General features: G+C 43.6%; 1 protein-coding gene across 1 annotated transcript in view; it reads right to left on the reverse strand.

The window, feature by feature from the left end:
- llgl2 (LLGL scribble cell polarity complex component 2) overlaps positions 1-8,843 on the reverse strand; it is a 107,459-nt gene extending 98,616 nt beyond the window's left edge. Inside the window, exon 1 of the mRNA XM_008438116.3 lies at positions 8,620-8,843. The gene's annotated coding sequence lies outside the window, so the exon portion shown is untranslated. The remainder of the gene's footprint in view (positions 1-8,619) is intronic.
- Positions 8,844-9,682: the final 839 nt, after the last annotated feature.

Here is a 9,682-nt window from a genome sequence, read left to right on the forward strand (position 1 = left end):
ACCCTCGAACCCATTGGTGGACACCTTCAGTGAGGGATGCTGTCAAGCTGAAGAAGGAGTCCTACCGGGCCTTTTTGGCCTTTGGGACTCCAGAAGCAGCTGATAGGTACCGGCGGGCGAAACGGCATGCGGCTCGGGTTGTCGCTGAGGCAAAAACTCGGGCGTGGGAGGAGTTTGGAGAGGCCATGGAGACAGACTTCCGTACAGCTTCGAGGCGATTCTGGTCCACCATCCGGCGTCTCAGGAGGGGGAAGCGGTGCAGCACCAACACTGTTTATAGTGGGGATGGTGCACTGCTGACCTCAACTCAGGACGTTGTGGGCCGGTGGGCAGAATACTTCGAAGACCTCCTCAATCCCACCAACATGCCTTCTGTTGAGGAAGCTGAGCATGGGGACTCTGGGTTGGGCTCTCCAATCTCTGGGGACGAGGTCGCCGAGGTGGTCAAAAAGCTCCTCGGTGGCAGGGCCCCGGGGGTGGATGAGATCCGCCCGGAGTTCCTTAAGGCTCTGGATGTTGCGGGGTTGTGTTGGCTAACGCGACTCTGCAATATCGCATGGACATTGGGGGCAGTTCCCCTGGACTGGCAGACTGGGGTGGTGGTCCCCCTGTTTAAAAAGGGGGACGGAGGGTGTGCTCCAATTACAGGGGGATCACACTCTTAAGCCTCCCTGGTAAGGTCTATTCAGGGGTCCTGGAGAGGAGGGTCCGTCGGATAGTCGAACCTCGGATACAGGAAGAGCAGTGTGGTTTTCGTCCTGGTCGTGGAACACTGGACCAGCTCTACACCCTCAGCAGGTTCCTGGAGGGTGCATGGGAGTTCGCCCAACCAGTCTACATGGGTTTTGTGGACTTGGAGAAGGCTTTCGACCGTGTCCCTCGGGGGGTCCTGTGGGGGGTACTCCGGGAGTATGGGCCCTTTGAAACGGGATGTCAGGTCCCTGTATGACCGGTGTCAGAGTCTGGTCCGCATTGCCGGCAGTAAGTCAGGCTCGTTTCCGGTGAGAGTTGGACTCCGCCAAGGCTGCCCTTTGTCACTGATTCTGTTCATTACTTTTATGGACAGAATTTCTAGGCGCAGCCGAGGTGTTGAGGGGATCCGTTTTGGTGGCCTTAGGATCGCATCTCTGCTTTTTGCGGATGATGTGGTCCTGTTGGCTTCATCGGAACGTGATCTGCAGCTCTCACTGGAGCGGTTCGCAGCCGAGTGTGAAGCGGCCGGGATGAGGCTCAGTGCCTCCAAATCCGAGGCCATGGTCTTGAGCCGGAAAAGGGTAGAGTGCCTTCTCTGGGTCAGGGGGGTCGTCCTGCCTCAAGTGGAGGAGTTTAAGTATCTGGGGATCTTGTTCACGAATGAGGGAAGAAGGGAGCGGGAGATCGACAGGTGGATTGGGGCAGCGTCTACTGTGAAGCGGGCGCTGTACCGGTCCGTCGTGGTGAAGAGAGAGCTGAGTCAAAAAGCGAAGCTCTCGATTTACCGGTCGATCTACGTTCCCACCCTCATCTATGGTCATGAGCTTTGGGTCATGACCGAAAGAACGAGATCATGGGTACAAGCGGCCGAAATGGGTTTCCTCCGCAGGGTGGCTGGGCTCTCCCTTAGAGATAGGGTGAGAAGTTTGGTCATCCGGGAGGGACTCAGAGTAGAGCCGCTGCTCCTCCACGTCGAGAGGAGCCAGTTGAGGTGGCTCGGGCATCTGGTAAGGATGCCTCCTGGTGAGGTGTTCCGGGCACGTCCCACCGGGAGGAGGCCTCGGGGAAGACCCAGGACACGCTGGAGGGATTACGTCTCTCGGCTGGCCTGGGAACGCCTTGGGATTCCCCCGGAGGAGCTGGAAGAAGTGGCTGGGGAGAGGGAAGTCTGGGCCTCCCTTCTGAAGCTGCTGCCCCCGCGACCCGACCCCGGATAAGCGGAAGAAAATGGATGGATGGATCTTACCCTCTTGCTTGTCAATGATGGCCTTTTGGACAGCAGTCAGGTCGACAGGTTGAGTAATGAACCAGGCTGGGAGTTTTTTAAAAGTCTCAGGAATCTTTTGCAGGTGCTTAGAGTTACTTTGTTGATTCAGATGATTAGGTTAATTGCTCGTTCAGAGAACCTTTTCATGATATGCTAATTTTTTGAGATAGGAATTTGGGGTTTTTAAGAGCTGTATGCCAAAATCATCAGTATTACAACAATAAAAAAGAATGAATGAATCTAAAATATATGACAGTTTAATTTGTATCATTACATTATGGAAAATAATTAACTTTATCACAATATGCTAATTTTTTGAGAAGGACCTGTATAGTAAACCTGGGAACGATTTAGGCAGGCATTTAATTCATTAGTATGCCATTTGCACTTTGTAAGTAACAGTTCATCCACATACTTCCTTGATACTGCAACATGTTATATTTAGTCTTGATCGGTTATCAAGTTTATTCTGTGTATATATATGATGTGAAACAAAAAAAAGTGTAATATAAATGAATCTGTTGTCAGATTAACATGTTTTAATATTGACTTCCACTGTTCATTTCCAAGATTAAAATGGTCTACTTGTTCAAATGAGACATGATTATGGTATTGTTTTTGTTTGTTTTTTTTAGATAAAAATGGTTTGGAAAAGTGTATTTTGGGCTGATTATGCATTCAATTGATAAGTTATTGTAGCAGCAGTTTTTTATTCTCTAGTATGATGTGCTTCAGTTACGTAGTTATGTTCCTCCAACAAAATATTGCTCGTTTGGTGTAAAGTATGACCTACTTAATTTATCTACAACAACATCAGTGAATTGATAGCATGCCCTGTTGAAGAAATGTGTCGATACGCATTTACCTGAACTACACTGGTCTTTGTGACATGGATAAAACCAGGATGAGCTGATCATGTTATGTCAAACATGGCTTCATCTCTTATCCTGGATGTCTGAATCCAACAGACCTCTTGTTCTCTTTCAGACATTTATCTTTATTTGGTATCTTACACAGCCAGCTCGAAGACTTTAATTATTCTAAGGATTATTTGTTTAGCTCTCTGATCGTGTTGCTAATCCGGGTGAGTGTTAGTAGTTGTGCGCTGCTCTACCTGCTATCTGGCCGCTCCGGATGTCCTTTTTTTCCTGCACTGAGCCTTGATGTTGTGGTATTTGCCTTATTAGATGCCCTAACAATATTTTACTATTTTGTTAAAATTGCAAAAAAAATAAATAAAAAATTAAAACAGTCCTTATAACAATCCTTATGCTATTTAACAAAATACAAGTAATATTTTGCTCATATTTCAAAACATCAAACACTGATAGTTTAGTGACAGGTTCAAGAGCAAAAGCATTATTTGTCCTTAACACCAATTGTAGATGGTATCTTCAGTTTTACATCTCTCCGAATATGATTCGTTTTTCTCAATTCTTTAAAACACAGAAGCCGTCTTTACCCAAACAATTTCAGATGTAAATTCTATCAGTGAACGGCATTAGCTCCAGTGCACACTAAAGAACAGATTGCGGCGATAACGAGCACTTTCAGATTTTTTTAAAACCACCAGAAAAAGAAGAGTGGCATATCAATGAAGCCAGGGAAAAAAGAGATGCACTTCAAATTTGCCATTTTTTTACTCACACAGTAGTTTTGGTAAAATCAAGCTTGTTGACATTCTAGTCCGAGTTACACGATAACAACTGGACAAGAACTGGATGGAGATAAAATGTGGGTCACAAAAAGAGCCCAAAGGGATGAAGGCTGCTTACCTGTTGCTAACTGGTGGTAAGTTTGCTTTAAAATGCTATCTTTTCATAGATATAAACAGCGCAGTACATAAATAAACAAACTTACTTTTGTTTCAGAAACAAGTATTTGATCAATTTTATTGAGATTATTATAACAATCATTCAACTTCATGTTATAATTGCATGGAGGCCCTGTGTGTTGCAACTTAATGTAGTTTTCTTCATAAACTTAACCTGGTTTTCATTAAGCTTAGTATGCCAGAGACTTTAATATTGTGATGCTGTTATAACTCGTTTATCATTGTTTTCAACTTCAACATATTTTGCAAAACCTAAGATAAAAGCCACACCAGTTCTGAGAATGAATCTCGACTTCTCCAGTGTCCTTCTATGGGCTTATATGATCTAGGTGTGTTGAAAACAAGGACTGAAGTTTAGGCCTGTCGCGATAAACGATGAATCAATTAATCGCACGATAAATTAAACCTATCAACCTCATTTTAATTATCGGTTTTATCGTCTTTTTTTTTTCTGTTGATGACACTGAATGAAAAAAGGCTCAGCTCCGGTGCTCTCCACTGACCCTCCCTTACTCATTTCCTTAGTCTAATGTCCAGCGTACACTACACGAGTTGTCGGGCCGATTGTCGGCCCATTTTCAAAACATGAGAGACCACACATTAGCCCAGAAATTCTAGGTATAACGGTTCGATGGGGTTTGTTGTGCCGTGTGGTGTCCAGCCACATGGGCACAAAATAAAGGCTACAAGTCCAGTTAACAAATTTTAAAATCAGGCATTAATCAATGTTTACTCCCAGTCGGGGAAAACCCCTGATTTAGATCGGAGTGGCCACTACGATCTACCGTAACCCACCATACACTGCAGGATGATCGGTTACGAAATCACCAGCAACAATCTTGGATCGGATAATGTTCTACGATTGTCATAAATGGAAAATAGGGGCAAAAAGTCGTGTAATGTGAACTATTGCATTAGGTAGTCTGATGTGCCCATCTTCTCTATCTAAATCTAGTGATTACTGAAGGGCAATATAGTATACAGACTTTATAATCTGCACTCTTGGTTGAATGCAGTATTTATTTCCTTAGGCTTTATATTGTTTAGTTTTTATTCAAGTACGTTTTTTGTTAATGGAGACTGCGAATCCATTTTATTTTTGTTTTTGGTTGTTTTGTTTATTTAGTTTATCAGTTCCAGTGTTATGTGTTCGTTTGAGAATAAAGTGTATCTATGGCAGGAAATAGCATGCATTATTAGTCATTTCCATAAAATCAATGTCAAAAGGTCTTGAAACAATATTATCGTTTATCGCAATAATTTTTTAGACAATTGCTCAGCAAAATTTGCTATTGTGACAGGCCTACTGGAGTTGAAGACCCCTGCCCTAGACCACGGATTCTCAACCCTTTTGACCTCTGCGCCCAATTTTTCCACTCCCAAAATAACTGGAAACATTATATATAAACAGTCCCATCCAACTATTGGCCGATAACCTGTCTCTCTACAACATGGAAGCTCATGTCAGGCATCATAACGGCTAAGATAAGCGGGCACATGGATAAATACATGAGCACAGCACAGAAGGGCATAGGCATAAATAGCAAAGGAGCCAAACACCAACTCCTTGTAGACCACACAGTCGCCCGAGACTGCAAAACCCGACACACCAACCTGTGCACGGCTTGGATTGATTACAAGAAAGCCTATGACTCAATGCCACACACTTGGATCATTGAATGCTTAGAGACGTACAACATCAATAGGACCCTAAGAGCCTTCATTGCAAACTCAATGGGGTTGTGGAAAACCACCCTTGAAGCCAACTGCAAACCACTTGCACAAGTGTCCATCAAATGTGGCATATACCAAGGAGATGCTCTGCCTCCACTGCTGTTCTGCATAGGCCTGAACCCTCTCAACCAAATCATCAACAAGACTGGCTATGGATACCGACTCAAGAATGGGGCCACAATCAGTCACCTCTACATGGATGATATCAAGCTGTACGCCAAGAACGAGCGAGACATCGACTCACTGATCCACACCACCAGGATCTACAGCACTGACATTGGGATGTCATTCGGACTAGAGAAGTGTGGTCGGATGGTTACAAAGAGAGGGAAGGTCGTCCACACAGAAGGGGTCTCACTCCCAGAAGGAACAATAGCAGGCATAGAGCACAGTTACAAGTACCTGGGAATACCACAAGCAAATGGCAACCTCGATGAGGTCACAAGGAAAGGAGCCACAGCCAAATACCTCCAACGAATAAGGCAAGTCCTGAGAAGCCAGCTCAATGGCAAGAACAAGATCCGTGCAATAAACAGCTATGCCTTACCAGTAATCAGATACCCTGCAGGAATAATTAGATGGCCAATGGAGGAGATAAAGACCACGGATGTTAAGACTTGGAAGCTACTAACCATGCATGGAGGGTTCCACCCCAAATCCAGCACCCTGAGACTGTACACGAGCCGTAAGGAAGGAGGCAGAGGACTAGTGAGTGTGAGAGCCACTGTCCAGGATGAAACATCCAAGATCCATAAATACATCAAAGACAAAGCCTCAACAGACGATGTGCTCAGTGAATATCTCAGACAATGGGGAACAGAGGATGAGGTGCTGGAGGTGTACCATCATGGGAGGACAAGCCCCTACATGGGATGTACCACCGACAAATAACTGAAGTGGCTGATATCAGGAAATTCTACCAATGGCTGGAGAAAGCTGGACACAAGGACAGCACAGATGCACTCATCCTGGCTGCACAGGAACAGGCCCTAAACACCAGAGCAATAGAGGCTCAGATCTACCACACCAGACAAGACCCAAGGTGTTGGTTGTGCAAGGAGGCCCCTGAGACAGTCCAGCACATAACAGCAGGGTGCAAGATGCTGGCAGGGAAAACGTACATGGAACGACATAACCAAGTGGCGGGCATAGTGTACAGGAACATCTGTGCAGAATATGGACTGGTGGGTGTTCCCCACTTTGATCTTGGGATCAAAGTGGGGAACACCCCCAAAGGTAGTGGAGAATGACCGAGCTAAGATCCTGTGGGACTTCCAGATCCAGAAAGACAAAATGGTAATGGCGAACCAACCAGACATTGTGGTGGTGGATAAACAACAGAGGAAAGCCGTTATGGTGGATGTAGCAATACCAAGTGACTACAACATCAGGAAAAAGGAGCATGAGAAACTGGAGAAATACAAGGGCCTCAGTGAAGAACTGGAAAAGGCCTGAAAGGTGAAGACCACAGTGGTGCCTGTGGTCATCGGGACAGTCACTCGTAAACTGGAGCAGTGGATAAAACAGATCCCAGGAACAACATCAGACATCTCAGTCCAGAAATGTGCAGTACTAGGCACAGCCAAGATACTGCGCAGAACCCTCAAGCTCCAGGCCTCTGGTAGAGGACCCGAGCTCAGAGGATGAAACAGACCACCTGCGGAGGGTGAGAAGGGAATTTTATATATATATATATATATATATATATATATATATAAAATAAAACAATAGATTGTTTATATATTACCAATCTACTGGTTTACCAAACTGACCTGGTATTTGTTCTATTTGAAAAACCAGTGTTTTTTTATGGTTTGCCATCAAAAAGATAAAATAGAATTACAGCATTATGTGATAATCACAAGAATATTTATCATTTGTATGGAAATCTGCACATAGAATATTCTGAACAGGCCAGCAAATCATGGAACGGATCAAACTGAAACAGTAAAATTAAATGCTCCGTTAGGCTTTGACTATCATAGTCAACTGTAGACATTTCCCCTGCCTTTTCTATGTAAAAATAAACATCACTGTCTCAAGTTTTAATAAAATGCCTTTAAACAAGCCCACCATTCTGGTAGTTGTCATTATTTTGACCTGTAAGGTAATTTCAGATGGCCCTTACAATGAAGCTGAAAAAGCACTCAAGTCTACTAACAAAGGTTCTTTGTTCGCCTGCAGCAGGTGAAACTGGAAGGACAAACCTGTAAGGCAGCCAGGTGGATTCTGCTATCATTTCAGCAAATTCTCAATACTAAACTGCTTTAGTATTGAAACATTACATAGCACATTAAAAAAATAAATAAATAAATAAACAATTGACCACCAACAACCATAAGATACCAAATAGAATAAAACTAAAATAAAAAGCACATAAGACACCTCTGGAATGGTGACCCAATAAAGCTTTCTAGTCCTCTGCTCCTCCCTAACCTGTATGGAACTACATGGCCGTGGTAATAACACACCTGCTGATGAGCCAAGACACACCTTACAGGGGTTAGACCGTTCAGTCATTATGCAACAATGGTAGGAACTTTTATTAAGTCTGTTAAAGCTCTGCTTTCCTCTGCAGGTCAGTGGACAAACTTTTACTATTGTGTTGGTTTCTCCGCTGGAATTAAAACATTGTCCAGAAAGCGCTCAGTTTTACTGCGATAAATGGCCGTTTTGACAACTGGAATGGATTAAAACTCACCAAAACAATTGTAACAAGTATGAGTCTGATATCCCACAACCGAGAAGTAGCTTTTATCTTCTGTCCCAAAAAGACGCCATCTCTATAGCTAATTATGAGTCTGAACACATCAACTGTTGTTTTACTACTTGTTTCTGTGTGACGGAGATAGATTAAGCAGGTGAAACTTGTTGCTGCTGGAACTTTAGCCAGGATACCGCTTAGAAGGGAGCCAAGTCCGGCCTTAGCAGGAACCTAACTTAAGTTCCACAAACTTTAACACCTGAACAAACAGCAGCCATGCCCTCCTCCTAGCACACCTGAGTTCTCTTCTTTTACAGCCACAGCACGACCTTATCTTGCCAGGAAACAGCGTAAGAGTCCCCACAACCCAAGTAAAAGTATACTCACCGGGAGAAGTCCAACTGTTGTCACAGCGACAGGAGTTGAAGTACTTTGTCTCCACCGCTCTATCCTGCCAGGCTAAACTTCACTTTTTCAAAATCAGCCCTAAAACTCACATAAACACACCTCAGCACAACGTTCACTTGGCATATCCTGTTTCCGCCTTACGAGCCAGCTCCAGAGCAAGAGTTTCAGTGGTGGAGCTTCGCTGTCAGCCGGAAACAGCTCCACGGTAGGCGGAAATACGTAAATTACAGTAGGTACGCTCCATTTTTCACCCGGCGAGGATATTAGGGTTATAGGTATGGTTTGCACACAATTTCACCCCATTTCAGAGGATAGATAAAAACCCATCAAAGACAAGTGCCAAAATACGAACACTGACAGAAATTTTGCATAAAGCAATCTGGAGGACATGATAAATTACAGGCTGTGTACTAATTTACATGATACATAACAAACTGTACATTAATTTCTCATGTCCTCAATGATAAATTAGTAATCATAAAACCCTAGAGAAAAAGACGTAAATTCGAGTTTCGAGTTCAGTGTTGTCTGAACGTGTGGGCCAGGGGCCATTTACAGCCTATGGACTGTTTTTGTGCGGCCTGGCACTGATGAAACATATAGAAAATATATTTATATATTTAGGATATGGTCCATATTGTCTCGGTAAAAAAAAAAGTAATATAATCTTGAGGATTTACCCTGCGTCGATCGACATGCTGCTGACCTCATGAGCCAGATAAAAGCTTTCAAAGGCCTGGATGTATACAATTATTTTGTTTCAGGTTGGGTCAACCATTTATTATCAAAGCATATATGTCTTTCGACTTGTTTTTGCCCGTGAATAGTGAGTTGTGCTATTTTAAGTAGTCTATGATAACAATACTATAGCTAACGCAAACGACAAGCTAACTCAGGATATTTCTATGTGCTTGGATCTACTTGTAAATAATTTATTTAGCTTCTGTAAACCGAAATTCATGCTGAAGTTTAATGTTAATGTTCCCAGATAGCACAATATGAGTGAAACAACATTGAAACAATGTCAGGCAGAAACATTGAA

This window comes from Poecilia reticulata, chromosome 19, assembly GCF_904066995.2.
Source record: "Poecilia reticulata chromosome 19, P_reticulata-male-v2, whole genome shotgun sequence".
In the NCBI taxonomy this organism is placed as follows: domain Eukaryota; kingdom Metazoa; phylum Chordata; class Actinopteri; order Cyprinodontiformes; family Poeciliidae; genus Poecilia; species Poecilia reticulata.